At 25.5% G+C, this 25,716-nt stretch overlaps 1 protein-coding gene across 2 annotated transcripts in view; it reads right to left on the bottom strand.

The window, feature by feature from the left end:
* LOC113549082 overlaps positions 1 to 22,189 on the bottom strand; it is a 219,531-nt gene extending 197,342 nt beyond the window's left edge. The window contains exon 1 of one of the 2 annotated variants that reach the window (XM_026950239.1): positions 21,569 to 22,189. The gene's annotated coding sequence lies outside the window, so the exon portion shown is untranslated. The remainder of the gene's footprint in view (positions 1 to 21,568) is intronic. The other variant, XM_026950238.1, reaches the window with a different exon arrangement.
* Positions 22,190 to 25,716: the final 3,527 nt, after the last annotated feature.

Genomic DNA, 25,716 nt, shown 5'->3' with positions numbered 1-25,716 from the left:
TAGCTGCAGTACTTAATGGTTTAATTTTAGAATTCATTATAAAGTCGTATTATTCTGTTAATAGTCAATTTCTGGATGTTCTTAATAAATTGATATTTAATATCATCAAACTCGTATATTGAGTAAACAAATTAACGAAGTTTGCATGTTTAAGATAATTTATACATATTTTTTTTTTTTAATTTGACACAAACACACATCATATAAATATATCAGTATAATAGAGATCTGTAAGAAATAAGATGTTTTTGTTGATGATAATAAAACAGTTTGAAAATAAATAATAGTAACTTAAATCTAAAAAATGTTGCTTATCTAAAGATAACAGCTATATTTGATTTCCAATAACAGCATAATATTATACTACAAGTGTTGAAGCTCGTTTACAACCAAAAAAGCATACAACTTAACCAACAATAGTATAGTTTCCGCTACACTCAAAATGTAAAATCAATAAGATATCAGAATTTCACGAATTGTCATCCAGTAAATGTCTGGTTTGTACTGACGGTTTGAAAATTTAAGCGATTTAAAGCATAAATCAGTCAAACATAACAGTGGACATATTATTCAAAAAATGATTTCCATTGCAGAGTATACACAATATTGTGATTTATTATTCAATATTAGCGGCAGTAAAAATGTTTTCATTGCACAAAATGTGCTCTAACTATAGCCGCTACAGACCTTTTTTTTTTCATCGTTAAATAAATTTTACGGACTAAAGTCTTTGTGGGATACGGGTTGTATCGCAGACTTATTATAAGAATGTAAAGAAGACGATATACCGATGGTTACGACCGCATTTGGTACTCCGAATAATAGAAATACAATTTCAATGGTTTTTTTTCTTTCAATAGAACCAGATGTGAAATGAAGACCACTATTACGCGGTAGGTAACAATTAAAAGGTTGTTTATCTGTTGTAATACGGCATAACAATAATAGATGAATATCAAACGGGGGAAATGCGAGAGAATTTATATAATATGTTAATAGTATTTAACTCAGTTGTACTTAGTACAGTTTAATGTATATTGAAATTAAATGTTAATAATATTATATATATATATTACTTTACTGTTGACCTGGTAGCAACAAACGGAACAAGCGATAAAACGAGACTGCTTCGGCTCACAAATATGTAGCAGACCGAACAATTAAAGTATTATTATTATCATACATTTTGTTGAGTATTTACGTATCGTTAATACCTATATGGCGAGACTCCATATTAATACAGAATTAATGTAAGAATGAATGTGTCTAGCCATCTATGATATATATTATGTATTTATGTCATTATAGTGAAATATAAAATAAATACTGCAATAACGCGAAAACACCATTAGACCACATTAAGTAAATTGGGTTTACTTTGAAAAAGAATAAAATTAGATATATGTATTACATTATATATTAACACGTATGCAAAAACATAGTGAATGTGATACAAATAAAAGCTAACCTGCCTTTGGTGCAATACAATTTTGAAGTCTATTGTACGAAGTTGTAACGATCCTGTATTTTATTCATCGGATAACTTTAACAAATATGCAGTATGTATGCAAAATATATTAGCTCATAGAGTTTGTTCCATTGCAGAATAACGACAACGTTGTAAATTGTTTCTCTGGAATTTTGAGACAAATATAGACGTTAGGTGAGTTTAAGAAGTTTTCGTATTTTCATAATATAATAGATTCTATAATTATATTGGTTTTAAAAATAGCTATTTTTCCCATATCAATAAAAGCAATAATAATACAAAATTAAAAAAAAAAAAATTGTATGGAAAGTCACATACATTTAGTGCGTTTTGATCAAATTACTAGAAATCATTACTTATAAAATGTTTAATATATTTTGGAATATTAAATGAATTACACGTATTAAACACAGATCTTTAACTGTGTTCTTAATTTTATTTTAATATTACAAAATAAATAAATAACTTTTCAGATGTTGGTAATGAAATAGTTGTATTATGGGTACCTAAAAATTACCGTTAAAAATACGTTTATTAAATATCCAACTTACAATATATAACATTTTTACTAAACAGGTATTTCATTTTTCTGCAATAAACATTATATTGTCAATAAATTATTATATATCAAACACTAAACTTTCCAACTATTATTTATTTTATATGTACTTTAAAAAAAATTGTTTGTAACTATTACAATGCAGTTTTGCTTTTTTGCTTTAAAATCTTAATTAATTATGTTGTATAAGTTATACACAAAGTTTGTACATTCCACTTGGTAGTTGGTTTTGAGTTGTTGAAATATTCGCGCGTACTAGACATGAATACAAAACGAACGGCTTCATAGTAATTCATAGTAATACTTGGAACTAGAACAAAGGATGATTTTGAAAAATTATAAACACAACGGTGTCTTTTGCAAAGAAATGTATCAGAAAAAATAAAATGAAAAAAATACTAGCATTTGAACGAGATAAGCTTGATGTTTCGTGTTCAAGGGTTTGTGCTAACAAGAAAAGTGGTCTTTATTGGCTAAATGGAGATGGTAGAAATACTTATTCTTTTCCCTTACCTCTTCGTGGAGTTAGTGAATACATGACTGTAATACTGATGATGATTTTTAAATTTTTTTCTATGTTATAAGAATAGCAAGTGAAAAGCAACAACGACTTTAAGAATTCAAAAAGAAAATTACATAGTGTGTATGTATAGGAGTTCGAAAATGAAATGTTTGGACTCTATTTTGCTGAAATTGACTTAGTCAGAAATCATAAATTTTAATCAGAATAGTAATTATTTATGACGCATATTTTAACTCTAAATTTATTTCCCTCTGATTTGCATCATAATAATAAATATAAAAAACATAAAATACCAGTTCAATGTTGAACATACATAATTAAAAATTTAACTTTTTTTTTTTTCAAAAAAATATTCAAACCCGTATCAATATTATAATCAGTTATATAATTTTAAATTTTAACAATAATGAAATAGGGGCAAACATTTGGACCAGCTCATATAATACAAAATTCACTTGAAAGCTACTTTATATTTATATTTTTATCATAATTCAATTCCCATTAATTGTGTATATTTTATCATAGTCAACAATAACTGACTTAATTATAAAATATTAAAATAAGCTTACATAATACATTAAGTACCTGTACCTGATTTAGTGAACAGTGACATTTTAAATTTTTCTAAAGAGGTAGAAAAAATGTGATTACATTATTTTAAACATAACTGTTAAAATTTAACTGAAAAATTGAAAATAAATAAAGAATAACAACATTTTTTTTTGAAACTATGGACAAATTTGAAAGCAGATGTTTTGTTTTTAATGTGCGTTTGAATAAAAAAAATGTATTTTTATAAATAACATTAAAAAGGATTATAATATAATAATTGTTATTTTACATTCCGTACAATTCGATTTAAAAAATAAAAAGTTAATTGAGTTTAATTAAAAATGATTATTTCAATGTTTTCATTATCATACATTAATATATTTAAGTTCATGAACTCAGTATGATATTCTATATCAAAATATTCATTTCTAACTCTTGAAATATGTATAATATAAATAATTCACAGTACCTATTAAATAAATAAATAATTAATGAAGTTATTTATTCAAAACTATGTAAAAATAATTTTTTTTTCGACTACTTTAAATAAAGAATATTTAAATTTTAATTGAGCCATTTATACTAGTCTAACAAAAGAGCAGTTGATTCGTTATAAAGTTATATAAGCGTAATTAGTGTATTATCTATATGCATACTATTAATATTGTATAATTGTTCAAAAATTATTAATTAACTAAATACTGAGTAATTTATTGAAAATAATCAGAAATAATATAACAATATTACATTTTAATATGGATATTTTTTAAATATAAGCTTCACGCCAATAAAGAGTATAAAAATCGAGAATACAGATTTTTATTACTAACCTTTTTTATAGATCTAAAATCGTATATTTCCAGTTAAGTCAGAATCTTAGAGTATTGATAATTCAAAAAATATATCTCTGCTGAAATATGTTATTATCAAAATTATATAAATGCAATTCATTCAATTATTCAATCTGAACTCACAGTTAAATTCTTTTCTAAAATACATATTGATGTAGGACTTAAAAATATATCAGCATAATCATTAAATTAGTCTTAAATCCATTCCGATTAAAACTTTAAGTTTAAGATTTTAAAGTACCTAAATTTACATAAAATAAAACAAACACACTGAACTTCAACATTTCAAAATCTCAAAAAAAAAAAAAAAAACACGAAACATAAAACATAAAACAATCAAAATGTATGTCTATTTAAACAAAAACATTCCCAAACATGAATATTATATTATATATTAATACAAAAAGAATGGCCATAATAAAGCCTACATTTATTTGAACAAAATTGAATTTATTACTTTCACTTTCATATATTATAAAATAAAACTAAAATAATAAATCCAAACATTATTACCTACCTACCTTTTTTATGAAAACATTGAACACATATCTATACATTTTACCATAAATATCATAGTTGTTTTGGCATTCGTTTATAACATTTTTGGGGAATTTATAATGGATATATTATTGTAATTTTGCAAACTTTGAACATCATTTTAATGTTTAATCTAATTTCCGATCAATTTCATATGGCATATGAAGTATTTGTATTATATTCTTTGACTATTAACTAACTATTGTAATTTTTATTATTTTTACTCATACGTGACTATACGAGTATTAAGAATAATTTTTTTTATTGATCTTATATAAGCTTCTATTAAAGTGATTTTGAACTATAATTACTACTTATATTTTTATGTAAATATAACATTATTTATTACAGTGGTACTTAAAATCTAGATAATTTTACATAAATATAGTTTATTAAAAAAAAAAGCATATGAATTAGTTTGTACTACAATTAGTAATTAATAATTATATTTGTGGTCCCAGAATTGCATGTAGTTTGTTGGGTATAGTATTTTATTTTCTGTATATATTGATGACGTTCGATATATATATATATATATACACACACTGATATATGTTTTATTGTTAATTCTACTAAACATAAAAATTACATATAATTATAAAATCTGCAGTTTTCCACTGTTTATCCTACTTAAAATACCCTAACTTTCATATATTGACAACTATTGTTATATTTTATTTCATATTAAAAAACGATGAATTTATGATTTATTGTAAATTCTATAAAATACAATGACTATGAAATCTCTTTTATAATTATACAAAAATACTTTAAATTTGTAACATCGAGTTTTCCAAAAATTATTTTTGGTAAGAATAACAATTTCCGAAATTCTACAAAATATCTTTAAATGGTGTTATAATTTATAAACTCTATGTAAAAAAGAACAAAAACTTCCATTGTTTATAAAAGTTGTTTTCTATGGTTTGAAATAAAAAGTATTTTATTTTTCACAATTCATTAGAATTAGACATATTAAAAATATATAGATATAAGCTTACTTACATTCATTGCAACAAAATAAATTTTTAATTCATCACGAATGAAAAAACAAATTGAGTTGAATATTTTTCAATAATAGTTCTTTAAACTGGCATACTTAAATTAGTGTGGTACATTCGTGTATGCATCGAAACGTCAACATTTAAATATTAGATAATATTATTATGTTTGCAAATGTTGCTTTTTTTAATTGAATGTAATATTTTAAGTATCGTGGTGGTTTATTGATATACAATTACAATCGAATAATATATGCAATAATTACACTTAGATATTGAAAGTGTTGTCTGGTCCATTTTCGTAGTATTTATAAGTACGACGAAATTACTATTTTTAAATTATATAAATGTAAATACGAAGAATGATCACACGGCGTCTTGGATATGCAATTTGAGTACACTACAGCCATGGGATCGGTTTCCCCAGTATAATAAGCAAATAATATTATATTATTAAATAATACATGTTGTAAGTAAATATAATTGAAGTGAAATAAAATATATAATTAATCACGCATTTATTAATAATTGTGTGAAATATTACCGTAATTTTAATAGTCACTACCAGTTAGGTTAGTGGAATATAGTGGCAGATAATTTTTTTATCGTGATTTTAGAATCGAATATAATTCTAAAATCGTGATTACTATTGTATTATAATAAAAAGTAATATCTATAGCTAGAGCATTTTTATACAACTAATTTAGTATTAAACGTATGTTTCTTAAGTATCTATAATGAATCGTGATATTTAACAATCATTAAATTATGGTTTCAACATATTCTCAGTGAATCATTATTCAACTATAAAATAAATAAAACAGTAAAATATCAAAGATAAAAAAGGCAGAGTTTATTTTTCAAAATATATCAACGTTTATATTTATACTTTACATATTATCCTAAGGTAATACTCAAATGTTAAGTACCACTACCGTAATATTGTTCAAAGAACAAATCTAAAGATAATTAAAGTATAGTTATTAAATGTTGGTTATTAAAATTGAAATGTTAATGCTAGTATAAGATTATTCATAACTTTATTGATTAACATGGTATTTATATTAACATTTTAAACTTATGGTACGGTCATTTTAAGACTACGAAAATCCTAAATTATTTTTAGTTCGCCCGAACACTATATCACGCGATGTATAAATTATGCATATGTATTTTAATTTTGATAAGTTTTACTTTCTTTATAAGTAATTTATTTACTTATGTTAAAATAATTTTTTTCAACTACATAATAAGCTGTTGTTGGCTTCAATTAAACTCAAATTTGCAAAGCGAATGAATCTTCTTATCATTATTTATTTTATTTGGAAAGCATATGTCAAAAACATATAAATAACTATAAAAAAAAAAAAAATATATATATATATATACTATATTTAAAAAATTAAAATCCTATTTCTAAAATATGGATACAGAAGATTCATATTGATTTTTATTTTATTTTCATATACTAGGAAGCTGTAGAAAAAGTAACTTAGAAGTGTCAAAATAGATTATAGACAACTTGGGTATATTATTATAAGACACAAAACGTCGAAAAAAATATATATCAACATGTGTAAAGCTTTGTTCGTCGCCCTACCATGTAATTAGTTTAAATTTCAAATCAATAATAAAACAAACCAATGTGCTTAAAAATCGATTCTTATGGTTTACAATAGTTCATGTATACGTTTAGTGAATACTGTAGTTATATACAAAAAATGTCGTGTTTATAACCAATATTTAAATAACTGATTTTCTAGATTTATTTTTATATTTAAAAATTTATGGTGATTATAAATTGTATTAAATTCATCGGAAAAATGTATATATTTATTGTGCCTTAACTATTGAACATTTTTGTCCTAATCAAAAACGTAAGTAATAAGACATTTTTTCAATGCTACATTTCATTTAAATTTATTTTATTTTAAATGTATTACTCATATTTTTGTAGACATTAAATAAATTATAATGAAATAATATTATGATTTGACATGAACATTTTTATATTTTAATTTTTTTTTAAATTTGTGAAAATGCTTCAGAGATGAAATACTTAATATGCATCTTATGATTTATACCGTTATTATTATAATGTGACATAATGATAAAATAGTTTTATATTCGTGTTCTCTATAAAGTTACTTATTCCAAAAAATCATCATAATATTTTATTGTTTTTAAAAACACCCGTATATAAATTTCTACTATATAATCATCAATAATTAACATTACACCTATAATTAATCGATTAATTTTGTATTGTATTTAATCGATTTTACCAAATTTTAAATCATAAACGTATATATACTGATTGAAAAATAATATACGTCATTAACAGTTACTGTTTAAACTGTATTTTAAATAATATTATAATAAATATATTTTATTAGGATAAGTGTAATATCAACAAGAAAAAGAAAAGTTGTTCAGAAAATTTATTTTAAATATTATTTAACTATTTATATATATTGGTAATAACTAAATAAATTATTAATATAACCTAGGCCACCCAGGGTAAGAATTTCAATGCAAATTAAATTTTGTTCTGAATGTACTAAAATAATGCTCTTCAAGCACAACATTTGTTTCATATATCAAAGAATTAAAAAATGACACTTTTATTTTGCATTTTTATAACTTAGAGCATTCTTAGATCATTTTTACGTTTTGATGGTATTTTTTCTTATTTAATAATGTTCTTGGAAATTTGGTTTAAGATATTTCGATTTCTTCCTAAATAAAATACATATTTCTATTTTGTAATTGTAGTAGTGCCATATATAACTGATTCCTAAATGACTTTTGTAGTTTTGTTTGGTGTAATTTATTATTTTAATATTTTTTAGAAGGGCTAAAGCAAAACTTCAGATGTTTTTATATATTCAAGAATTTAAGGAAGCAATTTTTTCGACTAATAAAAGCGTGAGGTTTTATACAATTTAAGTGATAAAAATAGCAGCCAAAAAATAATTTACTGTGACACAACCTATGAGTTGTGAAAAATATTTACGTGCACTAGAAATTATAAAAAAAAAAGAAAAAGTGGAGTATCTTGGGCAATTATTAAATAAGATACCAAAACATATTTTTTTTTCAAATTATAGGTACTGATCAAAATATTCTAAAGGAATGAATGACACGAAAAAACTATGTAAGTGATTGTTATAACAATGCAATTAATTTTATAAGAGCTTATGTTGAGAATAAAAAATTGTTGGTGAGTTAGATGAAATATAAGGCTGATATGTTGCTAATGTCATTATCGGTACTTTTGAAATCGATGGCCAGAAAAACTTTTTTATTCAATTCCATAGTTTTAGAAAAAACAAATAACAGAACTATTGCTAAATTATTTGAAAAATCTGTGTGCTCGTTATGGCCGAAGTGTATTAAACACAATAATATACTCTTATTTCTCAGAAATGAGCCCCTTATATGGTTCAGATAGGGAAAAATTTTAAAGCGTTTAATCTGAAAATGAAATATGTTACGTGTTTGGCACATTATCTACACATAGTTGATGAAGAAAAACTTAAATATTTTTCAAAAATACATGTTTTAATATCAAACAATTTTTTTTTTTTAATGCTCATTATGAATATAAAAATTCAAAGAAATAATACCAGGGATACTGATGCCCCAGATATAACTAGGTGGATAAATGGTTATTGACGCTATGCACTACTGCGAAATCTGTGGTGTTGGAGTTTTATAAATATGATGCTGTTGCAATTTAAAATACACAAAAACTAATCAACGATACTAATTTGGAATTAGATTTTATATACATCAAAGCAAATTATGAAAATTAACCAAAATATATTGCTATATTAGAAACAGTTAGATTATCATTGCCTCATTAATTTTATTACTCAAGTACAAAATTAAATCGAAGCAGATAACAGCAGTATAGGAAAATTTACTAAAAATGTATACATTTGTATAGGATTTAAAACAATGAGAAATATTTCTAATATTTTGGAAGAATATACAACTTTACGAGATAATGCATTATCCAATAACTAATTATTGATCAATAGGTCATATGAAATTTGCACCTATAGTTATGATTTCAATTGATGTGGACAGAATTTTTCTCAAGACATAAAAGAAAATTGGCCGATAATCTTCGAATATTTATATTTGAAAATATTAAACCCCATCTGATTGTATTCAGTGCTATAATAAAGCACCAGTAAAATTATAATGAATGTAACTATCTAAAATGTTTATTAATCTTTTAGAAATAATTTTCGGGATAGAAAGAAGATAAAAGAAAAAACATATTTATCAATCATTAAAAACGTATATAAAAAAAAGTTTTTTTTTTATAATGTTTAAAAACATTTTCAAAGACATTTTTTTTTTATTTTAGATCATTCAAATCTACTAATTTGTCATTAATAAGTTATAATCCAATAAATACAAAACATTAAAATGTAAATAAAAGAATATAATATTTCTGGCTTATGTCTATGTTATTATAATCGAGTTATAATATAATAATATATCAGATGTTTACAATTGAATTTTTAATTCTACCAAATAAAAACCGAAAATCTTAATTTATGAAATATAAATGATATTATTTTTGAAGTAAAATTAATCCAAATGTATTAACTTAAACATGACTTTGTCAAAGGTATGATGAAAATGAATGGGTGTTCTTGAAATTCATAAATATTTCAAAATCTTATTTTGAATATTTTAATATTTCAAAATAAGATAAATTACTTAAATTACTTAAAAACTTAAATAACTTATATAATCCTATATATAATTTCTTGGAAACCTAAATTAATTAAGTAAGTTTATTAATTTTCAATAAATAATTTAAATTTAATGTATTCTAGAAAGAAATATTTGAACCAGAACTGACAGATTTAGAATATTAATAGAACACTTATATATTCCTGACATTTTAATTCCTATTCTCCGCTTTGCAGGTGGTTTTTTTATTAAGACAAGAATGCGAGATTATTTTTATAGTATCCGTTGTTTTTTATATGAAATCTTCATACAATTTAAATATAAATAACATTACTTGCTAGACATTCATACTATTAATTTTATTTTCATTTTTATTTTATTAAACATCAACTATAGTAGATATTTTAATAAGTTCAAAATATAACTACGGGCTTTATCATAGTGTGTAATTTAAAAAAAATTTTGTTTTAATAGTTATTGGATCGATCAAAAATTGAAGGAAATAGAAATGTATTGATTTTATTTTTATGTTTATGTATCTATGCTATCAAATTTCACATTAATATTTAAAATGATTTATAATAGTAAACTTGATCTAATTGGTTCATAGAAGAAGCACTTTTCTTAAAAATCTGAAAAAACAAGCTGGGAAACGGGAATATTTACGAAACATTAGATTTATAATTATTATTATTATTATTTTTTTTTGAATATTTGAAGATATTTTTAAAAAATATGTAGGCTGTTTTTTTGTTATTCACATTCAATTTTCAAGTTTTTGGGGTGTTTTTAATTATATTTATAAAAATCTATTTTGTTTCTCTTAAAAACTTGAAAATAATAATATATGATGTTGCTTGTTATTCATATGTTAATCTTTCAACAGTTCAAAAATATCGAAGTAAATAAAAATTAAAACTCAAACATTTTTAAAAATTACAAAAATGTACAAATCATTTATTCGCTAAAAATCACACTTAAGGATTATGAATTTAACGTAGGTTCAATCGTATGTTGGTTTAGATTTTTAAGTTAATGTCGATAATAAATGACATAATATTATAATAAATAAAATTATATAATATGTATAATGTTTTTATCAAAAATTAAGCCAACCTACCGGTTTACTACTAGAAAAGTAAATAATCTATTGTGATATAGATATATAGTAATACAGCTTGAGAAACAGAAGCTGACACATCGTCTTCACTCAAAAGCATTTTCGTATACAATGATTTATCACATCAAACATATCCATTATAGTGACTTACACTTAAAACCTACCACACAGGAGAGTGGGTTACTAGTTTTTTTTTTCAATAGTTTTTAAAATTTATTTATTAGTATTATAAAAATGTTATATAAACTCGCTCTATTATGTAATGTTACTTAAGGGTGACCAATGCTGAACATACGTGGAACATTAAAAACAGAATTGTCCTTTTTTTGACCATCGTGTCCCTTTGTTCCGACATACTTCGAATGAGATGATTTTTGTCTCGTTTTTAGAATATGATCACGTTAAATAAATATTTTAATATGAATATCGTTTAATAAAATAAATATCAACTAAAATAATTCAGCTTAAATGTATTCTATAATATTACGTAAATAGAAACTCGAATGACAATGCAATAGTGTACGTACAGTTTGATTCATTACTGATACGGTCAGTGGTCCTATTTGACATCTCTTTTATTTAGTTTTATTGTCACAAGAACAAAAATAAAAATAAACTTTATAGGTATATTCAATAATATCGTAAAATTACGTTAACATATAATATACAAATATTATTAAAAACAATTGTGTGATATTTTTTTTTTCAGTAAACCAAAGTTGTATTTCTATTTTTTTTTTTTTTTTTTTGATGTAAAATAATATAATCTTCAAATGATTGATTTATATTATTATTATGTAAACTAAATATTAACTAAACTAAATTTTTATCGTCGTTAATTCACAAGTTATACTATAGTAATTTGTCATATATTTTAAATTGAAATTCTATATTCTACTTGATAGACCTTATTTTACCCACCTTGCCTACTATTTATGTCCATATTAAAACTTGAAAATTAGCATTTTATATTTATTTGTTATAAATAGATAATTTTTTATTTACGGTTACGTATACTGAAAGAATTGAGAATTGTATGATAGACAAACATCGAATTTGGTCTTTTAAAACGAGAATAATTCACATCCAAGTGAGTGGTTTTTAACATTTGAAAAAGCAAATTTTTTCATGCGTGCGTCTTATCACAAGAAATCAAGATAATTGTTACTAATGTACACGTACTATTTAATGTAGCGTAAGTAATTTATTAACGGGTATAAAATAAATAATTCGTCTCGTCTGTATCCGTCACTGTGTATATGAAGAGTAAATCAGGTGGTATAAGTTTGTGAATCAATATCACAACGATAAAATCAAATAATTATTATATTTAGTTTTCTTCTATGGATATATTAGTAGTCACGTTTTAAAAGTGTATTTTCTCAATTTATAAAACAGAACGAAACGTTAATATGGACCGTAATGATAAAATAATTTTATTTTTACATTTTTAAATAAAACCAAACCTTCTTTTCAATCTAAACATAATTTGATTCATAACCAGTATAAATAAAATTGTAAAAGTCTTAAACTTTATTTTTCAAAATTTAAGTTACAGCACTCTGTATGCTGGTCATATTCTTGTTAGAGGTTTGGCCTTTGAGTCAATTGTATTAAAAAGTTTTAGCATGTTCCAATTCCTTTAAATTTATTATTTAATAAATCATATAAAATTGTAATATACAATTACAAGAGATGCGTTAGTTAGATAACTCCATACTCTTGTTTAATGAACATTCCGTACAATCAAGTGATAAATCTTTGATTTTTTTTACATCATGCACAGATAATACATTTTCAAAAAAACTATCGTAGTGTATAGATGATAACAAGACAGTCTTAAAACGCGCATTTCAAATAGTAGGCCTGCGGTTAAATAAATAATACAAGGAACAATAATACTCAAATAATAAATCTCGCTATATGCCATATTGCAACAGATAGAATATTATACAGTGACAAATTAAATTAGAATGGAATTTAAATTGCGAACATAAATATAAAGTGAAAGCTTGTACTGTTGTATTGTGTCCATTTAACTAATCTACAGAAGTACGGAACATAAATAATTTTAAACGCACAAACTACTTTATTATTACTTATTAGTTAGTTACTACCTATAATGTTAATGTATTATGATTATTAATTATATTTTGAATAAGCATAACATAATTCGACATATAACGATACCGACTATAAAGTGTATGACTATATATTAACATTTTATTTAATATATTTTTTATTTGCTGGTATAATATATACATATCAATTGGCTAATATATCGTAATAGAAACTCTAACAATTTACAACAGGAGTAATATTATAATAATTGTTTAATGGTTACAAACTCTAGTTCTAGTGCAATATATATTATTATTATTCTTAATGTGTAATTTATAAAAATGAAAAATAATCAGTATGAGTAAAAACAATTGAAAAAATTGAAAAATATTATTATTAAAATAAAATTAATAACATCGAATATATCCTATATGTGTATTATATAATAATTGGTAAATTTTTTTTATAAATTAAAAATATATTCTAAAATAATATATTATTTTAAAACATAGTTTTTTTTTTTATATTTATAAATTATAAGTTCTATCTTAATTGTTTTTTTAAAAACATAAAGCTATTAATAGACAAAAGCTCTGCTGGCCAGTAGATTTCGAATGTACCTCGTCGTTGAGTAGGCACAGTGGATGTGCTTAATTGTAATTCAATAATGAATCGTTATATACCTACTATGAATAAGGATTCTGAGCGAATACGATTTACCATTTTGGTTACCAATGTTACCAAACACTTATTTTAATAATAGGTAATATTAAAATTTTAATAAAAGTTCATATGTTACTTCCCTATCCCTTTGGTTTTTTTTAAATACTTGAATTTTTTTTCACTTCCTAAAGACTAACAGTGCGAGCTAGATCCACTTGTTATCCACTAACTGCTTTTAGAAACAATAGAAACCTCCATCAAAGTTAGTAATCAGGCGATTTTTTTTCTTCTAGAAAATGTATTATCGGCCTCCAAAGTAAAAAAATACATATCATTGAAAAATCAATATATTCGTTGCTCTGCTCACAGTAAAAAAATATTGAGTTCTCCAAAAAAACATTGATATTTTATGTATAATAATCAAAAGTATTTTATAAACAACCACACACACACATGAATATATCCACAAAAGTATAGACTGTATTTTTATTTTTTAATAATTATTATAATTTTTAATTACATCGTACTCAATAAAATATATTATATTATAATTTAGGTGGATAGGTGTAACAATTTTTTATATTACTTTTTATATTAAAAATTAAACGATATTATAAAATTAACTTTTTTTATTTTTATCAATATTGAATAATAATATGTACCATTAATAACATATTGTATATTGAAATATGACATTTATAACTTACTCCTCGTAAAATTCGGATACCTACATAATAATACTTAAAAGCTAAAAATAATTTTGGTATTATGGTAAATATAGACAGAATTATAATATTGGGTTTTTAATTCAATTTTTTTGTAAATGAAATAACACTGAACAAACCACAATAAAGGTATTTTAAAATAATTTATGTAAGCCACAAATGACTTAGCAGTGTAAAAAGTATTTATTTTGAATAGGTGTTTATTTATTTAAAAACAAAAACAAAAAAATTAAATTAATCTAAAAGGAAAATAATACCTAAAAACATGATTATATTATACAAAAAAATTACGTTTATAAAATAATAATAAACTTAATACCTACATTCCAAAGAAAAATCATTATTATTTTTATTCTCTTGTAATAATTCATTGATTTTTATTCTTAAATATTTAAGAAGATTTCATAAAATTTAATTTCGATACTCTTACTAAACACAATGACTATACCTTAAAAAATATTATTTTATATCAAGTACATTTTATAGATTATACTATTGGTAGAAAATCATTTACATTCTGCTACACATTTGAACAGTAAAAACAATTTTTCTCAACTAATAGGTGTAATAGTAGGTACCAATTTGTTTAAGTTTATAGTTATAATAAATCTTTGTCTATTCATTCCACTTGGGATTATGGTTTCCTACATATACAATGTTTATAATATAAATGTATCTTAAGCTTTACTAAAAACCACTGTCTTTTTAAAAAGAAAAAACAAAGTATGTATTCTATATTTTAAAACATCTATTATAATAAAAAATGTATAAACAAGTAATATTTAATGGCCTAGTTTTGGGTCATGTGTGCTTCGGAATTGGGTCATAAGTCACGATATACTTTAAATAATTAAAATAGATATATTATATTAAAAATGTATTTGATTGAAATATATTATGCAAATAAAATGACTAAAAGTCATAAGTGTTCTCCAATAGTATAATACGATTCATTACGTAGTATGAAATGAATATTATCAATTTTAATAATTTTAGTATTTATAAATGTTTTTTAATACAAATATTATAATCATGTAAAATTATAGATACTAATCTTTATATATTACATTATTTTACAAATATTAGGTACTATTTAGAAATGTAATAATAATCACGTATAAAGATGGCTGATTCAAGTCAAGTCACCGCGTTATTGTGAACATTATAATATGTAATATTAAAGTTAAAATTAGCAGATATAATTTTTGATAAAACTACTGACTTTAAAAATATGAGGTCTTTACTAAGTTTTTTTATTATGATAATTAATTTAAGTTTACATCACAATCACGTGCCAAGAAGAATGTTTGAAAAAGTAAGAAGCGAAAGATTGCTCAATACGCAGTCTATTTAGTATCTCCGTTAATTCCTTTCCGATTTCTTATTTAAATAAATTATCATTTCCGTATAAATAGTTAAATTTAAGTAAAAGTACAACTTAAAATATTAAATCAACATAAATCATAAAAAGTCATAAAATATGCATTCAAAAGTCAAACAAATTTCGTAATTAACATGTTGAAAGAAACGAATTCGTATCTGACGCGGATCATTTTAAAAGTACCCAAGAGAATACATAAATATTAGATAATATACTACAAGTACTGGGCCCTGTTTAAAACATTATATTTAAATATAAATCAAAATAACGTCATAACGGTATTACAGTAGAAGTAATGATAATTTTTTTTATCATGAGTATTCAATTTTTCAAACTTTTCAAAATCAAGTTAAAATGTTTTAATATGAGTGAAAGCGTTTATAAGAATTAATAAACATAATTTTATTAATGGAGTAAATTACTATAGACGATTTTTTTTTTTTTTATCGGAAAATAACGCGATTACCCACTTTCGAGTAATGTAAACATCAATATCGCGAACGGTGGTCTGCTTCTAAACCGCGGTTTAAGTTTAGCGGGCGTGGTCCACGCAGTGTATACGGTGCATTGACAAGCGAGTAACAAAGATGATTTCCATCGTCTGTCAGTCAGCCTGAAAAAATGAAAAGTCGTTACCGGTATTATTCTCCGCATCTGCCGTGCCGTGATCAAAACGCCTTAGATACGTCGTCTACGATTACGTATTATACTCTTTTTGGCATGCGTTACGACGAGATTCTGACAGAACGTGTATTGTACGTATTTTACCTATATTATTCTCGAGCATCATCATTTCTGGTCTGACGAAATGCGTATTCCGTTCCACGAGGATTATACCAGCCACGAGCCGCACGTCAAGTTAACTGTTAAGACGTTTACATCATGTCACTTATACTATTCACGGGTTCCCCGTGACAGGAGACAGTTGTATCACATAACTCGTATGCTTCGACTATTTTAATAATTGACGTGTATACTCGTGTGCAGACACAATCGGTGGGGTAGTTGTAGATAATACAGATATTGACGTTTTAATACACAATTTTTTTTTATTTATATCGGTTTCATTAAATATCTCTTTTATCGCCAATTGCACAAATTAACCAAAATTCATTATCTGGATCAAATAACCTACGCAATAAATCACATAAAAAAATAAAAAAATAACCTTTGATATTATTTATAAATTAACAATTATATTATGAAACTATAACGCTGGATAATTAGTTACCTGTAGTCGTTGTATCCTCTGATCACACTCTTTACCAAGGATATTATAGGTATATAATAATTTATAATTGGAATATTTTTGTCAAATCAAACACAAACTGTTAATTTAGTATACGAAATAAACAACTAAAAACTTGTATTAAACAATATAACTGTGTACAATAATATAGTGAACATATAAGAAACAAAGTTCAGTGTAAAGTATTCATCCAACACTCAATAATACTGACTAAGCAATGCGCATGCTTTTGTCAACACATACACAACATAGGAATTTAGATGTGTTTTATTTCCAGCAAGCCGATTGATCTAGTAAAGCAATAAGAATTCTAAAATATATTTAAATTTGTCGTCATTTCTATTTGAAATCGACGCTAGGACTTTCTTTAATTTTATCGAAAACAGTTTTTATCGATATAGGCAATTAAATAGGTAACCAGTGATTAGGATTTAAGGCGATAAAATCAAAATTTGGACAAGTTGATCTTACGTAATTATGTTACATGTATGTTAGAAAAAGACAAATAATCAACGGATTAAATCGTCTTATCGTGAATAAACACAAATCATTTTCATCAAAATTAAAATATTCTGTTTTTATCATCTAACTAAATAGTTGGGGTCGGTACACCATAATATGTGATTTCTTTTTCGAGACATCGCAGACAATATTATAATATTCTCGATTCGGTTTCGATTAACCATCATCTGTTCGTTATTCCGGTCGGGTTAACATAACCTTTGCAGTGGTATGGTATAAAATATGTAAATAGGTATTTCAGTATACCTGCAGTAAAGCGTCGTGTGTGAACAAAGTCGCTCGGGATGTAGCCCGCGGTATAGCTCATGGAGTTTTACTAGTAAACGAAGGTATAATAATATTATGTTGCATCGTATACTCATGGACCGTAGTACCGGTTACCGTATTTTGCGCCATTCCGTGTCGCATACTATATTGGTTTCGATTTCTTTCGGTCTTATCGTTTGAAATCGATTTTACAACTCTAGGAACCCGCAAGTCACATCCCCCGTTGCCGTAAAGTGTAGTTGTGCAATAATATGCAATAATATTATAATCTCAAGTTAAAAACAAATGACAAAATCGCATTGTCAACGACCTGTATGATTTGAGCGTATAGCACCTAATGGAAAAAAAAGCTGGTTATAAAATGGTTATCAAAATGCGATGAAAATATTATAACAACCCGGTAATATTTTTTACATTACCTAATTCCATAAACGTATCACAACAACGTCTACGTTTGATATAGACATGTAGTAGTCGATGGTAATAATAAACAGTATCAGTGTGGTATTATAGCAAAATTGTTTCGACGATATTTCAAATTTTATCATATACAAATACTTTTATGAACATAATGATATTTAATTTTTACGTTTTAGCAAAATTATGTATTTTAAAAATAAACCATTCTCAATAATTTCTGTAACATGAATAATGTTTAACTAGTTTTCAACTGCCTGAATAACACCATATGTTTTGTGCTAAATGTTGACCAGTTAAAGATAATTAGACATACTTGTGCATTTGGACTTCAAAACTACATTTGAGGTACTAAATAGTAAATAATGTAATTTTAAGTTGGCAATAACTAATAAACATTATAGATTATATATATACAAATATTGTATTTCGCCGCTAAACTTATATGATATTATATGCCGTATATCTACTAATAATATATAAACTGAAAATGTTGAAAAGTTTACCATACATAAATAAAAGTAGAGCATACAAACTGATATCATATTAAGTAGATACCTGGTTATTATCCAAATATACATAAACTATAACTATTAAGGTTTATGAATGGTTGATGTAAAAGATAAAAGTTTCAATGACAATTAATTATAAAGTGAATTCATAATTCGATTATCCAATATGACTATTTAAATGAATAATAATACCATTTTTAACTTTTTAAAGTATAACGATCAATAAGTATATAATATAATAAATCTGACGTATAAGCATAACAACATTTATCTAGATTTTAATAAGTTTTTAATTATTTATAATTTTTATACATTTTATTTTATATTTGTAATAATATATAAGCTGACGACCCGTTGAAGAAAGAATTGTATAATGATTGATCTTAAAGTCAAATATTATTATTTATAATATGTATAATAATAATAATAGTAATAGTTCACGTGAACGTCAAAGTGAGTAATAAAAACAGTACGATAATATTGAAAAAACAGCTAGAGTTCATTTTAATTATATTAATATAAATTTATGTACTACAAAAATAGCTTGTAGTTATAATTATAGATTCTAAATAAAAAATATAGATTATGATTATTTCCCTTTGAGTGATTTTTTTCAATATTTTTTATTTTTACTGAAATAAAAAATTTAATTTTCCTAAATAATAATTTAACCTATAGTCTTTGATTGAAGACTGAAATACAATATCATAATTTCATAAACTTATTAACATAAAACATTCCATTACTCTTCGTTTAGTCATAATAGTCTTGTTGATAAGTAAATAACAAAAATAAATTGCCTGTACATATTTCTCCTAAAAGTAAAATACATAGATGAAAATATTTACATATTTTTTTTTTTTTGCAGATATCGAATTGGTTAAATTCTAAACATGCCTACAAAGGTCAACAATTCAATCCCATCCAAAATTGTGCAATATGTATACGAATCACTAGCATAATATACAATTTAATTGAATCAAAGAGTATGACCTATATATTAACTACTTATATGTAATATTGCATAAAAATAATATTGAATTTAAAGCTATTGAGTTTGATTTAGATATAAGATAAATAGATGTTAAAAAATATATATATATTTACATAAGTACAGGTTATTAATGAATCATTGTGTTGTAGTTTCATTAAATGTTATCAGTATATATTTTACTTTAATGTAGTGTATTATGTAAAAAATAATACTATGGGAAATTATTTAAAGACAATGTAATATTCATAACCAATAAATTAATCACGTATTATGATTTTTGAAATGTATTCCTATGTAATTATATTTCTAAAAAATAATATAAATATGTTTAATACATCAAAAAATCAACGATATAGAAATTGGATAATATGTTAAATAGGTTTTTTTAATTCAGTGTTTGTTTATAAGGATTATACTAACACATACGAATAAATGTATTTAATTCAATAAACATGACCTAAAAAAGTATAGTCATTCAAATAGGTTAAAACGTAATAATATTATATACTTAGTGATTTTATGTCTATGAAATAAATTATAAGGATTACCAGCGGTATGAGTTTGAGTCTCCGAAAAAAAAAACTATCTTTTTAAAAGTACCTACAGACAGTAATCCCACATCGGAGTGGGTCCGACTTATTTTAAAACATATTTCATATTTCATTATTTTACTGAAATATTGCTAAAACTACATTTTATAAAGTATATAATAAATAAATAATTCCTTTAAGAGTTGGTAAAAAATATGTATGTCTACACTTCACTATGAATAGATACAACTGTAACACGTATATGTAGGACTAAAGAGTAAGAAAGTTTAAAAAAATAAAAATCGTGTTAAGACGTTTGAACAAAACATGGTTTAATTATTATTAATATGTTTTTTAAGTAACACAAAAGACAAATTGTCAATGGAAAGTAATGAACAAAAATGTTTAAATGAATCCAATCGCAATATTATATTCTTCGTCCGTCATCTAAGGAATTTTTTTCAAATTCTATTGTATACATTATATTATTATTATTATTATTATTATTATTACTATGAAGTCTAACAACAAAAGTTAATAAAAAAAAAAACTTTGTTGATAAAGACGGCTCACTTTTTCGTTTTTATTGTACCATATCTGAAAAGGTTTTCATAATCTCTGTGATAATTGTCATGATATTATATTATTATATTTTTTCTCCGATCCTTTTGTCTTTGTCGCGACTCCCAACAGAATCGCGTCCGTAAATCCGTCCGACGACCGTTAAAATATTATATTATTATTAACAATATATTGAACCCCTCGCTGCAGACAATGATACGGCGATAATATTATCAACGTCATCGCATCGTTCCGCGGACAAGAATACGCCCCTCCTCCACAAAAATTCCGATATTTTTTTTTTTTTTTTATACACACACGTCAAAAGTATCACTCACCTGCGTTGTCGATGCGACGGCGCGCCTTTATTATACCACCACTATCGGTTTGCCAACGGACGGGCCCTTGTTCAAGCCCTCGGCATAATAATTACGGCGATATCGTCGTCGTCGGTCACCACTCCGTCGGCAAAGGATTCCACCACCGTCCCGCGGGCGGTCGCCGGCGAAACGCGAAACGCGATCGGCGACTTGCCGTTATTACAGTAAATTATTATTGAACTCGGCGGACCGCGACTGGCCGCCGTATTATTACCGGACGCACCAGGCTCGTACGGCGGCGAACAACCGTCGACGACGACGACAGCGATAATATTATTCGGCGAGTGTTTGGCGCGAAACCGTGCACGCCGCGAAGACGCGCGGTCGTCTCGGCGGCCGGTCGGTAAGAGCCGTTTTTTGGAAACGGAAAACGATAAAACCCGACGGGGCCAAACCGAATAAAAAATATGCACTACCGGACCGAGTGGACGGGCGACGGGTGTTACGACGACGAGTACCGGAAGTCGCGCGGATCGCGATTATTACACGTATATATATATATATATATATGACGACGCGGTATCGGCACCGAAATAGACGCGATCGGCGAAGAGCGAGAGCCGTGCGCGCGTGCCGGAGGGCGATATCCACTCTGGTTTTGAACGGTCGCGCCAATTGCGCCAAAGCCCCGCGCGGGGGCCCGGCGTGTGGTGGACGCGACGCAAGCGTGAACGCGACCGCCGCGAAAAACGACGGCGGCGGCGGAGTCGTGTATCGTGTGTCGCGTGTAACGGCTGACGGCCACACTTATTATAGTTCGCATAATAACGCACCAGACCGTTTGTGACAATATAATAATTTCGTATTATATTTCACCGTTTTCATCGCATCGTACACCGATCGTCGTCGCGTCGTATACTCGCAATGACATTATCTCGTAAGCTATGCGTATAACGCACAGGTTTGCGTCGTCTGCGAATAGACACGACGCGATATGCTACGGGCGCATGTGCAGTGATCCGATTGCAGACGACTGCAAGCTACACCCGTCGATATCGATACCGTGCCGATATCCGTAAATCCAAAACCTTTTTTTAAATATATATATATATATATACATACATACATACACAGAGTTTGAGGCGTAAGTCATTAGTCATTACGTTCTACGGATCTTTACGAGAAAAAAAAAATGTAATTTTATTACGTGTTTTCGTCATCGCGGTGTTTGGGTTTCTTTATACCGACGTTGCGACGTTTTTCGAAAAAGTTTTTTCTCGGTTTTTGATACTTCTGATAGAACCGTTTAAATATAGATGGCTATTAATGTACTTTAACTGAAAAAAAAAAAAAAAAACAAAAAACACGATTTTGCTAAAAAAATAAAATAAAACATTTAAACGTTAAATTATACACGTCCCGTAAATACGTAAATGTAAGAGTGCTTATGAAAATATGATGTTCCGTGAATACTTCAGTAATTACATCTAGTGGAACAAGTATATAACACATACTTGTTATAAGAACGTTTTTTTTTTCTTCAAGAAATCGATTTATAGAAGTAGTCTAGCCGTGTAAATAAATCACCGTTTATATCAAACTAATATGATATTAAATGTTCATGTCGTCCCTATTTTATATCAAAGTTTATGCAGTGCTATATTATTGCATTCCGGGTAACTACTCGACGAAAGATCAATAGTACTGTGCACTAGTGGTGATTTAAACGATGAAACAGTGACACAAAGTAAACCTTAACAGGCTAATCATGCTTCTAATAAGATGGAAAGAGATGTCTTGAATTCATATAAATTGAAATGCCATCTAAAAGATATCCACTATATTTTTTTACAAGAGGTGGCGCCTAAATTTTGCGTTACCGCGAAGGGAGGGGACGACAAAATGAATAAGACGAGGATAGAGACGAAACTCGACGATCCGCGAGTCACTTCGGTTTCATAACCAGTCAAGTATTATATTTTTTTTTTTTTTTTTGTTCCCGTGGTTGTTTTAGGGCATTACTCACGAGGGATCAAGAAAGATTTTTTATCAGTGACTATGTTTTTTCTCGGAAATTGAGTTTTGCGAAAAACGTCCGTGGTACACCGTGCGTAAATAACATCTTAGGTATAGCTATAATAATTACACATATTATTACACTGGCTGCATGCATGATGTTTGTCGAAGAAAAATGAGATTTCTCACATTCTCCTTACTTGTTACCCTTTTTAAAAATATTACATACCTTTTTTTATTTTTAATACAACATAATCCTAGTAGGTAACCATTATTTAGATAACGTATTGATATGACTTTAATAGAAATAATTGAAATTCCTCGTGTTTAGTAAATGGTAATATGTCAACAGTCCCAACGTTTCAAATATTATGCTATTCCAAGGTATGTAATGGAATATTTTAAATTATAACATTATTATAACTAGCTTGACAATGTCAAGCGAAATATAATACTTATAATCTTATGTATACGATGTTTATACGATCACAAACAGTAAAAAAATTAAGTTCAATGTTGAAGAGTAGGTACTTCCGAATTACTAAACTACTGTATCGTTAGAAAATGAATATAATATTGTAGTCAGTTCGAAAACTACCAAACTTTCTCAAAAGTCAAAACGTATAAATTACTCATATTAATGACACCGTATAATGGTTTATACATTATACTACAATAATATTAAGTTGTCAATAGCCAGACAGATGTGACCAAATCTAAACCACAAATGAGAAAAAACTTGACCACCAAAAATATTTAACTTTAATGTTGGGTAGACAGACTTTTAAATTATGGGCTGAAGATAAAATGCTTATATTTCTAAATTGAGGATGGTTTTGAATGTAAAATCAAATATAATTTGTAATTAAAACAGATCAAATTTAAAAATTCCCAGTACTTATATCTATAGTTAGTAAAACAATTAAAAAACTAAAGAAAAACGGGAAAGTTTATGCAAATCTAATTTTCAACAAAATCGTGTTTTTTATGTGATATGAAAAAAATAACCGTAGATACTTGACATTTTCACCAAATATTTCAACTATTTGTGAGCTATTTATAGGCATTATATATTTTTTTTTAGTTTTTTTTTTTTTAGAAATGTTGATTTGCTAAATAGAAACTAGAAATGCTTAAAAATTTAATATAAAGCTTGTCGTAAGTTATTGATTTTTGAATTAAAAATTTTGAAATTGTATAGTCTCAATATTTTTTTAAAGTATTTTTAGTTAAATTGTTGATAAAATTCATAAAAATTGTGAAAATCAGTAAATTACGTTACCTATAATTAAAAAATCATAAAAATGTTCGTTATATACATAAGATTTAAAATTTTAAAACACGGTTATCTATTATTTTTTCAAGCTATATATACCAAAACTCTATCAGAAAGCCAAATCAATTTTTTATGAGCATTTCAACTTCAAATGTTTATGACATGAAAAAAATTCAACCGTAAAATAATTATTTTTCTTCTTTAATATTTTATTGTAGGTATTTCAAAAAAAAAAAATAATTTATAGATACTTGAAATTTTAACCAATATTGTGTTACTATAATTTTTATTATACGATAATATTTTAAAATGTCTTATCTCTTTTTAAGTTATTTAGATTTTTTATCCAGGTATGAGTCATTTTAAATACCGATAAAAATAATTCATTAAGTTAAAATTCTTGAAAAATGTAATCTGTGTAAAAATATTAAAATTGTATATAACAATTTTTTTTTACATAAATTTGAAATTAAAATGTTGACAATTTTTGTAAACTATTTTGTATTTAAAAAAAAACTAAATTCTAAGTTTTTAAAATGTTATACAAGACTTTTATAAATAGGTAGTTCATATTGAAACCTTAAAATTTAAAAAATGTTTAAACACAATTATTTTTATGACATTTTAATTTTCAATTTGTATAAACTTACTTATTTAAACGATAAATAATGATATTTTAATTGTTTTGTTATAATTTAAAAACATTATTAGTAGAAACTTTTATATATTTATATTATTTAAATTTTATTATACGCAATAAGATTTTTGATTTATTTTAAAATATTATCAATTTATAGGTTATTTTTACTATTTTACAGTATTTACAGGAATTTTTATTACATTTTAAGTTATATAAGTCGATATATTAGTATAA

Source organism: Rhopalosiphum maidis, chromosome 1 (assembly GCF_003676215.2).
Source record: "Rhopalosiphum maidis isolate BTI-1 chromosome 1, ASM367621v3, whole genome shotgun sequence".
In the NCBI taxonomy this organism is placed as follows: Eukaryota; Metazoa; Arthropoda; class Insecta; order Hemiptera; family Aphididae; genus Rhopalosiphum; species Rhopalosiphum maidis.
This window is presented reverse-complemented; position numbering and strand designations above follow the sequence as displayed.